This window comes from Crocodylus siamensis, chromosome 6, assembly GCF_052110815.1.
Source record: "Crocodylus siamensis isolate JL-2025a chromosome 6, ASM5211081v1, whole genome shotgun sequence".
Taxonomy (NCBI): Eukaryota; Metazoa; Chordata; order Crocodylia; family Crocodylidae; genus Crocodylus; species Crocodylus siamensis.
This window is the reverse complement of record NC_143400.1, coordinates 15,941,551-15,954,560: the sequence shown is the minus strand read 5'-3', so window position 1 is coordinate 15,954,560 and position 13,010 is coordinate 15,941,551. Positions and strand designations below refer to the sequence as shown.

The window sequence follows — 13,010 nt, the reverse complement described above, 5'->3', positions numbered from 1 at the left end:
TGGGGGGGTGTCAGCCAATCTCTGCGGCCGGCAGGTGGAAGGCGCCTGCTCATAGGTGGGGAGGAATACGAAGGCAAGGGGCGCAGCCATTGAAGTGACATGAGGGCGCCATGAGTGACGGCCACAGCCTCCAATGGGATGCAGCGCGTATTCCTGACTGACGCAGATATCAGCCAATAGGAAATGAAGTCGTGCACGCTCCCACTCCCCCACCCCCTTTTTTCTCTCTCTCTCTCTCTCTCTCTCTCTCTCTCTCTCTTTCTCGGTGACCAATGAGGCTCGAAGGGGCGGGGCCACGTTCCTGGCCTGCATGCCGCCGGTCATTGGTTTGTTGTGGGCGGGACAATCCCTGAGTGACAACCGCTTTAGCTAATGGGAAATGGGGACAACCCTCCAATGGCATCCCTCAACCAATGAGACTTCCCGCGCCTATCTGCCACCTCATCCAATAGTAATGTAGCAGGTAGGTTGCTTGTTGATTGACAGGCTTTTTGACCAACAGATACGAGGAACGTTGCGTGAGAGACAGTTGGCCCGGCCAATGAGACGGAGAGTATGAGTTGATGGACAGGCGTTCTGACTAATGGAGCAAGAGGTCATGTTGGGCGTTTCCAAATGGCGGACCAATGGCAGAGCAAGCAGGCCGGCCGCACCCCCTTGAGTGGCAGCCACCCCGCCCAATGATACCATGGGCCAGGCAGGCGGGCGCCGCCTCCCAGTCCTTGCCCCTCCAACCAATGCGTAGTGGACGATACGGAGCGGCAGCCGCGCGGGCCAATGAAAAGCGACTGGGCAGGGCCTGGTCGCGAGTGGCGTCTCCGTCAGCCAATGGGCCGCGGGGGGCCGCGGAGGGGGAAGCAGGAAGTAGCTAAGGAGGAGCAGCCGCAGCGGGGCCGGGATTGGGGTCTCCTCGGCCGGGCGCGGCGGCGGGACCAGGTAGGGGCCGCGCTCGCGATCCCCCCCGTCCCTCTCTGTCTCCTGTTCCTGGGCCCGCTGGGAGCCGCCCCCGGTGCGGGGCAAGGGGTGCGGACAGGGCCCGGGGCTGTGCCGGGGGAACCCGCCCCCGTCTCCTCTCCAGGCGGATCCGCTTGCGGCGCCCTCGGGGGCTCCTGCCAGCGCCGCTGGGGGGGGGCGGCTGCTCGCGGCGGAGACGGGGCTGGGGCCAGGTCTCCCACCCCCCGTGGGGCTGTGCCGGCGCCCGGCCGGCGGCTCCGGGGCGGTTCCCGCGAGCCGCCCCCCAGCTCCGGGGAGGGCTGTCGGCCGAGCGGGGCTGCTCCCGGGGCGGCGGCAGGGCGGGATCCTCGGGCAGACGCGATGTTGGATTTTGGGGACACCTGAACGGGGGGGATGTTCCTCGCAGCGTCTGGGCAGCGTCCCCGGAAGCTGCGGAGGACAATTTTCCCACCCATTTAGTTGATCTAATGGAGGGTGTCGCATCCCCCGTGGGCCTGAGCTCCGCTGCATGTGGCCCCTGATCCCTCCCTGGGTGGCCCGAGGCAGCAGGACGCAGAGGCTTGTATTGCACTCTGAGCTCGTGGAGGGGGTCAGAAATCCTCGCCTGGTCCCCGGTGCCGCTGTGGGGGCGGCAGGGCTGCGCCTCTGCGCACCGGATCTTGGCCTGGCTGCTTCGTCAGGGCATCTCCAGGAGTTGGCAGATGGTCGGGGCTTAATTGTGCCGGACGTGCGGGGACGTCATCGCTCCCCAGCCAGGGTGTGTCGTCTCCCGGGGCCGAGCAGCCTGGGGTCGGGTTGGTCTTGGTCTTCCTTGGATCCTCCGACCTGTTGCTTTGGGGATTGCGGCTGTGCCTTCGGTGTCCAGGGACGGCCCAGGCTGCTCTTTGTCTGCTAGTGCTGTGACCATCGTGTCCCTCGCTGGCGGCTGGGGGAGGAAGCGGAGGCTGTGCCTTGGGCATCCGCAGGAGCTGGGACTCCCAGGGCTGCAGCGCCAGCTCTGAGTTTCGGAGGTTGGGTAGGAAGCCCCATTTCCCTGAAGCAGGGCAGAAACCAGCGCAGGGTGCCTTGGAGACTGGCTGGGTTGGAGAAACGTGAGGTTTGCGGGTATCAGCCTGCTGCATTGGATGGGTAGAGGTTTTAAAGACCTGTGTTTTCGCTCCTATTTTCTTTCCCTCAGTGTCATTCTTGCCCCTGTTTTCCTCCCCAGCAAGACGTGCAGAAACAGGAGCGGGCACTGACCACCCTTGGCTCATTAGTGAAGCATGTCTGTGATGGCGGTGTTTGTTCGTTAGTGGTAACGAAGTCTGCCCAGCCCCTGATGCACCCCTAGATCCCCTCCCCAAGTGTTTTACCATGGAAGCAGGGTCCTTGCACCCATTCTACAACCCAAGGTGCAGGGAGGTGGAGCAGATTTAGGATTTGAACCCTGTGCCAGCTTTGTGCTCTGGCTATTAGCCCAGGCTGACTCCCTCAGCTGGGCTGGGTCCACCATGCTCCTCTCCAGCAGGGGCCTGAAGACCTTGATAGGTTGGGTTATACCCATTTTATAGACTGGGAAACTCAGGCTGTGTGACTGTAGATGGTCATAACTGCTGATTTCTGTGCACACCCAGCCTGTTTGCAGGCTGTAGGGAGAGTTCACTGGTGCTGCCCCCCAGAGCTGTCTTTCTTGTACCACCACCAGGCTGGCTTGTCAGCAGCACCAGAGCTGGGCAGACCCGAGCTTTTGGGCCAGCGGGAGGGGTTACGCCGTAGCGCTCCCAGTGGGAGATCAGCTTAACCCTGATCCCTGTTGGTCTTCAGGCCCCTGGTGGGGGCTGACCTAGGCAAGTGTGCCGTGGGGTTGGTTGTGGGGCATGAGGCAGCACCACTCTGACCAGTCACCACCTTCGCCCTGCACCGCTGCATCCAATTGCTGCGGGGACACGGGAGTACTGGATTTGGCAGCTCCTGTGGGGCCCAGCCCTCGAGCCAGCACCACCTCTGGGCTCGTGCCTCAGCTTCTGTTTGGGTGCTCCCATGTTCCAACTGCTCAGGCCATGGGGTGTCCCGCCCCCCCAGTAACAAAAGGGCTGCGTTGGGGGTATCATGGTGTTTGTGGGGGGTGGGGGGAGTCCTATCCCTGCCCCTCCCAGCTCTGCCAGGGACACTTGTCAGTGTAGCTCAGGCCAGAGAACAGAACAGCTCCTATTTAAGAGCGTCTTTAGGTCTATCCTTGTGCTGGGGGTTATTTCTTGCCAGTCTGATCCCAGTTGCTTGTACTGGGAGAATGACTCCTCCTTCCAGCACAGGGATAGCTTGGCTGTGCTGCCTTTGGGCCTGCTTCATGGGATGTGCCTGAGGCCATGCCAGTGCCTGGGGCTATAGGCCTGTAATTGCCCTGAGAGAGGTAAATGGCACAGCTCCCATGGGCCACGTGAGGCCTCTGGTCTCTCCTGGGGCTGCTTTTCCATTAGGAGCTGGAGTTTGCAAATGCAGTTGGCTGCAAACTGCCTGCTTTGGAGCTTGCCCAGGATAGCATGTGCAGGGTGAGCTGGACCACTGGTGCTGTACTGGGTAAGATCAAGAGTCAAATGGCCCCAGACTGGATCTGAATGGCCAGGGGTTCTCCATGGGGCTGGTAGCAGCTGAAGTGAGTCTGCATTTGGGTGCTGGCACTGGTCCAGGGCATCATGTCCATCGGGGTCTTGGTGCTCCCACAAAGTTCAGAGGACTGGCTGGTCAGATCCTGCTTGCAAGCCTCTGAGCTCAGTCCTTGCATGGATGCTCTCATTCTGGGATAAAAGGCCACACCAGGCCTAGCACCCTGCTGCTTATTCCCCATATGGACAGTGGTTTGGTCGGCCTGGCCTTGGCCCCTGTGCTGGATAGAGAACCATGCTGCCTGGGCGGGGTGTCCTGGTGGTGTCTCCAGCTCAGCCAGACCTCTGCTGCAGCCAGGAGCCCTCCCTCCTGCCCTGGGGGCCTGGAAGTGGGCACAATGAGATGGTAATGCAGGAGGAGCAGCAGGAAGAAACACAATGGCTGGCCCATCCCATGCATAATAGCTAAGCTCTGGTAGCCGTGGAGAGAGCAATCAACCCCCAGTGGTTTCAGATGGCTGGTCAAGGGTGGGGGCAGGAATCAGGTGCCCCCAGCCATAGAAAGGCCCTGCCCCAGCTCTGGGGCAGGCCAGGCAGCGGAGCAGATTCCGCCAGGCTGAATTAATGATTAAGCTCTGGAAGAGCCTCCGAGTCGTGGCTCTTCCTTGCTGAGAACTGGAAGGCCCCATCCACAGCGAAATACCTCCAGTGCGGAGGCAACTATGGCCCCGTGGGAGGACTCGGGAGTTGTGGGGGGCTTTATTGTGGCTCTGTGTCCTTGCCCTCCTTTCTGGAGGAGGGGTGTGGTCTCTGGGTGTCTGCCCACAGCTGGGGGTCAGGTGGGGGAGCGTGGGCTGTGCCTGGCCCCAGGAGTCAGCACTTCCTCTGGGATGGGATGGGAAGGGAAGGGAAGGGGGAGTCAGAGTCGTGTGCTCAGTTATAGCAGAGCCGGGCTCAGAGCCAGGGCAGGCAGGGATGGGGACATGGGCAGGAGCTGTGCTAGGGAGGAAGGGGGTCCCCGAAGGGGGCTGAGGAAGGGCTGTGGCTTGGGGCATATCCACTGCCCCACCAGCCAGGCAGGACACAGTGATGGGTCCTGTCTTGTGCTGAGCTGTGCCATGCTGCTTGGAGTGGCTGGTGGGGTGGGGTGGGGGGGCGGGGGTCAGTGCAGCCCATCTGTCGGGGGCTGTGTTTCCCTCTGCGCAGCGTCTCCGTGTCATCAGAGCCCTGATGGCTGAAATGTGTCACGGGCTGAACCGCAAGGACTAGGGCAGCCGCCTCCTTCCAGATCCAGCCCTGGCCACATTGCTTGGAAAGGCACTGGAGATGCCAGGATGGCTCTTGGGGCAGATCCGTCACCATTCGAAATGCCATCTGTGTCCCCCAGCCCTGCAGTGAAGTAGCTGGCACTGCTGGCTGCAGCCCACGCTTCAGAGGTGCCCGTGGTTCTCCAGCTCCTTCTAGAGAGGCCGGCACAGGCTTAAAGATACTCGACCATGAGCTTTTACTGAGCCATCAGCTTGGTGCATCTGAGCTGGGGGAGCCCAGCGCAGGGGGCCTGGGCCATGTATTGAGGTTCTCAGATGCCAGCCCCATCTGCTGACCAAACGCCAAGCCGGGTGTCTTGGAGAAGCTGGCTTCTTGCTCTGCCCTAACCCCCTCTCAACGCCCGGGCCTCTGTTCTGCCATCTGTAACCTGCAAGACTGCTCCTGTCCTTCGTCACTGGGAGTCGTGCTTTCATGGAAGGCTCCCAGCGCCCATCCATCTCGGCTGGATGCACCGTGCAGGGTGACCAGAGACCCAGGCTGAGTCGTGCTGGGCAGGGCAGGGCCTGGGTTGTGGGTGGTGGGGAAAATGTGCTCTGCTGCTGATTTGCTGGAGGTGTTGGGACGCCTGGGTTCTCTTGCCAGCTTGGCTACTTACTGCATGGCTGCAGTCCAGTGCCTGCCTCCATTTCCCTACCTGTGAAATGGGGCTAATTCTTCCCTCTGAGCTGAGGATCGCAAGGAGCTTTGAGGGGCTGGGCTTGGCTGGATCTGGGGACAGGTGGCAGCTTCAGTGAGACATGGGAGACAACAGGTTAACTGGCAAATCAGGCGCCCATGAGGGCTGGGGGAGGGGGGCATTTGCTTGGCTCTAACACCTGCTGAGTCCCTTTGTTACCAGTTTACCTTAACAATGTCTGCCCCTAATGGCTCCAGCAGACCCAGTCAGGTGGGTACCTGGCTAGGGGGGCACCTATAGTCCCTGCTGCTGTTGCTGGGGGAGGGGGTTTCCCTTGAGACATTTTAGGAATCCTCAAGCACTTGTTTCAAGCTAGCCCCAGCCCTGTCTTGCCCTGGGTTTTCTTAGTGTCTTGGCTGCTCTGTCTCAGGGATCCTGCCCCTGCCTTGTGACAGCCCAGGGAAACTGAGGCACAGGGGTGTGTTCACTTAGATCCTGCCCCCGCCTTATGACTCCCTAGCATTGCAGCAGGGGAAATTGAGGCACAGGCTCATAGCTTGAAGGCCTGGCTGGGAAAACCAAGTCAGAGCTTCTCCCTGCTGCCACCCGGCCCTTATCCACCTGTCCCAGTGAATTTGGAGCCAGACAGGTTCAGAGTGAGCACTCATCCAGGGGCAGGCGCCGCCCACTGCAAAGCCCTGCACAGACGGTCTAGCCCTGATCCTGCAAAGGGGCCTTGGGGAGGTCTGATGTGACTGGCACCCAGATACTGTCACGTGCTGGGCAACAGGATGAGGCCCTGACTGGCTGGACACCCCCCACCCCGAGTCCACTGGTGGCAAAGGAGCTGTCTCCTCCCAGTCCTGGAGACCCCTGCCTGGCAGATCCACTGAACCCCACCCCCTCCCCGTTTAAGCACAGCCTTGGCTCACTGGATGGCCGCCCTGGCTCGCCGCATGGCTGCCCCAGCTCGCCGGCTGGCCCCGCCGCGGCCCTGGCTCCCAGCATTGGCAGATGGCAAGGGAAGGCGGGGCTCCGCCTGCTAATTAGCTGGTGTTGCTGGGGGCAAGGCAGAGAGGGGGTGGCAGGGCTCAGGTACTCCTGCTGCCGGAGCCAGCACAGTGGTGACCACTGGCCAGCGCCGGCCTCCCCTCCCACTGCAGCTGTCCCTGCCCTCCCCGTGTCACACTGGGGTGCTGGTTCTTGTCTAACCGGCCTGCCTTTCTGTCATCTTCCCCCCCCCTTCTCCATCCCTCCCCAGCAGCCCTGCATCCATGTGAAACCTGAGCCTGCTCCAGCCCTGCCCCTTGGCTCCACTCTTCCACCAGGCTCCTCTCCATAAGGTTAGTACTGCCTGGGCTCCTGGCTCCATGGCTGGCTCCGCGATGGGGACCATGCCACTCCCAGGCCTGGCTCTGTGCAAAGTCTCCTGGGAGCTAGCATGCGCTGGTGGGCAACGCTGTGGGGAAGGGGCCATGGGAGGCTTGGGGGGCTGGGGGAAGGTGAAGGTGCTTTGTGGAGTTTGAGGGGCGATAGCAACAGAACTACATCCTGGGTTTGCAAAGCAAGGGTCTCCTGTCTGCCGCACGATGGAGGGGGTGAAGTCCTGGCCTGTCCCCAGCTCTGCCCCTGCATGTCCTCAGTCAGCTCCCCCTTCCCTTAGTTGGGCAAGGCCTGCTTCCAAGTGGGTTTTGAGCTTGTCTTTGCATCTCCCAGTGAAAGCTGCTCCTCCTACCCCAGGCTGTGTCTTCTTGCCTGGATCCCTTCGTCCCTCTTGCATTCAGTGAAACAACCGTGGTTTCAGGAAGGAGGAGGGGTGATTTGTGGGGCAACTTGTGGAGCCTGCGAGCTGCCCGGCAAGGCTCCCGCGCGGATGCTCTCCCATGTTCCCGGAGACGCCGGCCTAGGTGTGGCCCAGCGCAGGGAGCGAAGAATGCTGGAAGCTGGCAGAGGGAGGCAGAGCTGGAAAACAACCAGCTTGCAGCACACACGGGTGCTCGGACGCCCGGCTTCTCTTGCCAGCTTGGCCTGGCCTGGCAACTGCATGCAGACAAGTCTGCGTGCTAGCCCCACCAGAGCACGAGTACCTGGCAGAGGACGAGCTGAGTAGTTCTGCATATCTAGCCTAGATGTGTGATGGCTAGTGCTGCACCTCAAAGGTACCTGCATGTGTGGTGGGAGGAGAAGACCGACTGCCAAATGCTCACGGCCTCCACAGTGCCATCTGCGAGCGGTGTTTGGCTGGGGAGGTGGACGCCGCCTTGGGAAACGGACACACACACACGGACACACTTGCACGCCGGTGCGGAGGATGAGTTTCTAATAAGCTGACAGCCACACAGCCTGTATTTACCGAGCCTTCCTTCAGATCTGTTAATGGGAGGCTGGTGGGCTAATGATGTCTTTAAAGGATCTTGTCCCCTCTCCAAGACGGGTGGGTTTTGTGGGGTTTTTGTCTTTGGGGGGTTTTCTGGGTGGGGCTGGCTTCTGCTCCCTTTGGACAGTTGGGTGATGCCATTCCCTCTGCCTTGCTATTTGTTCAGGTTGCTTCTGGCTCGCCTACATTTCCCCTCCAGGCACAATGGGTCTTGGAGACCCCAAGCTGCGGGAGAAGGCCATCAGAAGGGCTCTTTGCATCTTATTTCTGTTTCTAGGGGCTGGCATGATATCCATGCCCTGCAGGACACCCCCTGCCCGCCCCTCCCCCCCCCCCCCAAACTGAGCTTCCTGCATTTAAAAAAAAAAAAAAAAAGTGGTGGGAGGGGGGCAGTTCTGGTTAAACTAGCCCTTTTTAAAGTGCTCAAAGCACTGTTTTTGGTTCCAAAAGAAACCTGCCACTTCCCCCTTTTTTTAATCTGAATGATCTCAAACCATGAAATCTGGGTCCTGGTGCTGCAAAGCAGTGAGTGCGACATTGTTTTTTGGCGGGTTTGTTTTTCTTTCTTTCTGACCTCTTGCATGTTGGGCAGGGCAGGATTGAGTGGAAGGGGCCCAAGCCTGGAGACTTTCTATGCCCAGGCTGAGCTTGGCACGCCTGTTGCCAGTGACTTTTTCAACCCCCCCAGCCCCTTGCTCACAGGCGTGTTGTCATCGGCAGCTGGGAATCATGCTGACAATTAGCACCAATGTTCCCCGCGAGCGCAGCTTCCAGGGGGGCTTTGGCCTCCGGGAGAGGGGGGATCGGAGCAGGCGACGGACAGTCGCCAGTTGCCAGCAGCATGGGGACTGGGGCGGGGGGAAGGGAAGGCACAAAGGCTGGAAAAGTGGAGCCAGGTGCTTCAGGCCCACGTGGCTGCGATTCCTCCCCCACCTGCTCAAGGTCTTGTGAAGATTGTCTGCTCCAGCCTTGGCCCCAGGTCCCTGCTGGCAGGGAGATTATATAACACCTGGCACTACTTTTGCTCATTAAAAACAGTTGCTCTCGCTGGGCCCACAAAGGCCGGGGCTTTTTAGCAAGGGATTGGCTTTAAATATAGCACCAGGAGCTATGGCACGGAGCAAGCTCCCCAGCTCGGCTGTCTGGGGCCAGCAGGACTGTCTCTCTAGCCCCAGGGCGGCCCCCATCCCTCCCCGCCAGCATGGCTTGGGGGAGGCCACGCGCTGCAAGCCGGAGGGGACAGCGCCAGGCTTTGTCAAAGGTTTCCTCTGTGCCTCGGAAGCTAATCCACTCGGGTCATGTGATTCTCCGGAGCTCGGCCGTTCCCGGTGGCCCTGGACGCTGCAACAGGCAGGGCTGAAGGCCTGTGCGTGTGTGGGGGAGGTCGGGGGCATGGGTGGGGGGGTGAGGGCAGCTTTCCAAGTGGCATCCAGCAATTGGGTTGCAGGGTGGAGCCTCTGAGGGGGGCGAAGGGCTGCGGGGAGGCAGGTCCCTGCCTGGGTCAGGAAGGGGAAGAGGAAAAGCAGCTTTTTTAAAAAATAGCAAGGCCTTAAAACAGGCCCGGCACAAGGCCCTGCCGCCTTTGGCAGTGCCTGGCGTGCAGCTCTGGCACCGGGTCCCGGCTCCAGCTGCCAGCCCCCGCACCGCGCCGAGCAGGGGCCTGCTGCTTCCAGAGCATCGGTGCGCCAAGATGGCTTCTGCGGACAGCTGGACTCCTCCTCCTGGCTCGTCGGGGGGGGGGGGGCGGGCGGATTCCTCCCCCCCCGCCCCCCCCCGTGCTCCTTGCTCTTGGGGAGCACAGGGTGCACCCAGTGTCTGAGCAGTGCCAAGGGCAGCGGTCAGAGATTAGCGCAGAGGCTGGGAGCCTCCGATCCTGGATGGCACTCCTAGCTTTCGAGGGTCAGCACCGCCCAGTACGTGGTCACCAGGCTGCCCCGTCCCCAGCCTGTGCTCATGCCTCAGTTTCCCTGCCTGTAAAAGGAGCAACTTGCCGGGGCGAAAGAATCAAGACACTTGTTAATAATGTGTCAGACGCATGAGCCGGCCTGGATTGTTTGGTAAGGGGGGACTTGCTTGGCGAGGGGTGTGTAATGGCCCCAGGGAAGGTTGTGCGACAAGGAGCAGTGTCCATGGGTGCCTGGCTGTCAGGGTGCTGGTGGTATCATGGGGGCCAGAAATGCCTGCCAGCGTGGTGGTGTAGCTAAGTGGGCCACTGGGATTGTGTGAAGGAAGGAAGACGGCACCGAGGGGTGACGAGAGAGCCCTGACCTCTGCACGTGGCTTCGAGGCGCTGTGTCTGTGTCTGGTTCTGGTGCTTGGGCTTCAAAACCCAAACTGGAAAAGGTCTGCAGCAGGGTACGAGGTCTGGAAGAGTTACCATGCCCCGAGAGCCCACTGGGCTTCTCGCCGCCCAGCCTCTGCCAGGCCAGGCAACGGGCACCGGGGTGGGAGGCAGTGTCTGCTAGCGGGTGCCTCCGAGCGCAGAAGGCCAAGGCGCTGGGGTTGGAAGTGCTGCTTGGCCTTGAGGGGGCTGGAGCTGGCTGCAATACAGCTGGCCAAGCTGCAGGGCTCCTGGCCCTTCCTCTCAAAGCACCGCAGACTCCGGCCACTCATGTGACCCCGAATCCCCTCGTGGCTCACGCCGGTGGACACGCAGCTCCTGCTGCCCAGCCTCTGCCAGCATCTGTGCCATCCCCCTGCAGTGTGCAGGAGTGGGTAACACAGGCCTGATTTGGAGCCAGACACGAGGAATTAATCACTGCCCACTTCCCTTCGCCCCAGTCTCCGCTGCCTCGCTGGGTTTGTCTTCCGAGCTCGTGCATATTCCCGGTTTTACTCTGCATGTAGGGTTGTTTTGCTCTGTGCCTTTTGCTGTGCGTATGCACTTCACCCAGGCAAGTCCTGCATCTCTGCTAAGGGGCTGCATGTGTGCGCCCATCGGGGGATAAACTCATTAGAGCAGCTTTTGCAATTGCTCTTCTCCCTTCTGCTGGGAGGCTGCTTTAAATGCCTCCCTCCTCTCAGCTGGGTTGCACTCGGATCCCAGATAACCAGGCCACGCCATGGTGAATCCATGTTGAAGCTAAACAGCATCTTAATCCCAGCTTCCCGTCGGTGCCCCCTGTCGGCCTGCAGACCGGCTGCACGCTTGATTTAAAATGGAAACTCGGCTGCGTTGTGGCCAGCCAGGCCGAAGAGGCTCTCAGTGAACGCTCGCTGGGAGCCGGATCCTTTTTTGCTTGAAATCGAAGGTGCCGGCATGGATTCGAGTGGCTTTTTCATTCCCTGAGCGATATGCTGACAGCAGTGGATGTGGCTGCTTCACTTAGGCTGGGTGCCAGGTCATTTTAAGGCACGTCACTGTGGATGCAAAGGGGTAGGCCCCCCCCACCCCATCTGGATTTGTGCTGAAGGTTGGGCCCTTGGCTCCAGGAGTCCAAGGCAGCCAGTGCAATATTGGACGCTTTGCTCCTGTGCGGGCCGCTTGCTGGATTCAGCGGGTACCATAATCATAGCGGTGCAGTAGGTCACTTCTTGACCGTGTCTCATTTGGTCCTGTGCAGGAGTGAACTGGGTAACACAGGCTACGTCTTCTTGAGAAACTGGTGTGTAGCTTACATCGAGGTGGTTCTCTCAGGTAAATCCTAACGGAGGCGAGACGCACTGACTTCTGATCTCACAGTCGGCTGTGGTGAGAGGGTGGGCATCGATCTTGAGTCTCCCGGTGGAAAACCAAGCAGAAGTGCCTGATCTCCAGTGTTGCTGTACCCAGCGGACTAGGAACAGAGCCACGTGCTTTGGGTATTGTGAAGTGAGGGGCATCAGGGCATTTTTGAAACCCCTGGGCAGGATGGGGGGCTGCATCTCTGTCTTTGATCCCTCCTGTGATACTCCCACTCTGTGCCTCGATTTCCCAAAGATGAGGCTAAAGACGCCTGCCTTAGAAAGTACTTCGGGAGCTCTAAGGAAGGCAGCAGAGCTAGACCTGCCTGCAGTCATGCTGTGGTCTGCTCATAAAGCCTTTTCCTGTCTCCACAGTGGCTTGGTGTGTCTCCCAAAGTGATACGTTGCCCTCATTGGGGAGGGTAGAGGTGTGTTGCTATCTATCCCACATTACCACCCTAACAAAGACAAGGCTCTCCCCTGGGCTTCGCTACCGTGAACTTCATCTGTCTGGTCTGTGTGATAATTGCAACCATAACTAGTTAACATGAATTAGCTTGGTGATGCAAGGTCAAGGAAGAAAGATGCATGCTTTAGTCTGTGTTAGGAAAGTACCCTATTTATTCATATAGGCAGCCCAGTTTTCAGTTCCTAATTTTTGGTGGGGTGGAAGTGAGTTGCAGTATCATAAAAGAAGAAAGGTAGCAGTGTTGTCATGATGGTCCAGGAATTGTGAGGGGTGAGGCTTTTTGTGGGTGATGTCTTTTATTGGACCAGCTGCATGGTTGAGAGGGACTTAGACAAGCTCTTAGAAGCAAAGCGTTCTTCATGGCAAACTGTTTGGTTAAAAAGGAAAAATCCTTGGTGGCTTGTTTGGTTTTTTTGGTCTTCATTTCACCATCTTATTTGAAGGTGCATGGCATGCAATTACATATGGTGGGTAACTCTCAGGCCAGAACACCTTGATATATGGAGTTAAATCCCAGTGGGGAGGAGTTTGCAGATAAATGCTGAGTCTTTGCTTCAAGCTGTCAACTGGAGGAGGTGAGAATCCCCCAGGGCTTTGTCTCTGCTCAGGTGAGTTAATTAAGTTCAGGTGACTCCTGATGCAGACTTGGGGTTGGGTTCAGATCTCTGTAGACTTGACTTATAAGAACAAAAAATAAATCCCCTGAAACCTTCCAGGAGCAGGGAATTTCCCCTGGACTCAAAGCCCGGAGGAAACGTTCTCAATCAGCCCTGCGCCATTGAGGCACCTCCCTGCTGTTGGGGAGCTTGGAGGCTTGGCAAGGCTCTTACTTTCTGTTTGAAAACAAGGCTTTTTGGATAGGGAAGGGGGAGTGGTAAATGGGGGTGATGGTAACACCAGAGGGTTGGGTGGCTTGGGGAGAGTGAAACCCAGGTGCTGCATGGGAGGGGAAGCTTCTTCCTCAGCCACCAGCTTGCAGGAAAGGAGTCAAGGCGGCAAGAAGGTGGTGCTTGGGTGCAG

At 59.2% G+C, this 13,010-nt stretch overlaps 1 protein-coding gene across 3 annotated transcripts in view; it reads left to right on the top strand.

The window, feature by feature from the left end:
- Nucleotides 1–804: 804 nt before the first annotated feature.
- The window catches only part of ZNF687 (zinc finger protein 687), a 33,431-nt gene continuing 21,225 nt past the window's right edge, over nucleotides 805–13,010 (top strand). The window contains exons 1-2 of one of the 3 annotated variants that reach the window (XM_090056338.1): nucleotides 868–936; nucleotides 6,746–6,824. The gene's annotated coding sequence lies outside the window, so the exon portion shown is untranslated. Of the gene's footprint in view, nucleotides 937–6,745; nucleotides 6,825–8,976; nucleotides 9,225–13,010 lie in introns of those variants that run through there. The other 2 variants (XM_090056337.1, XM_090056339.1) reach the window with 2 other exon arrangements.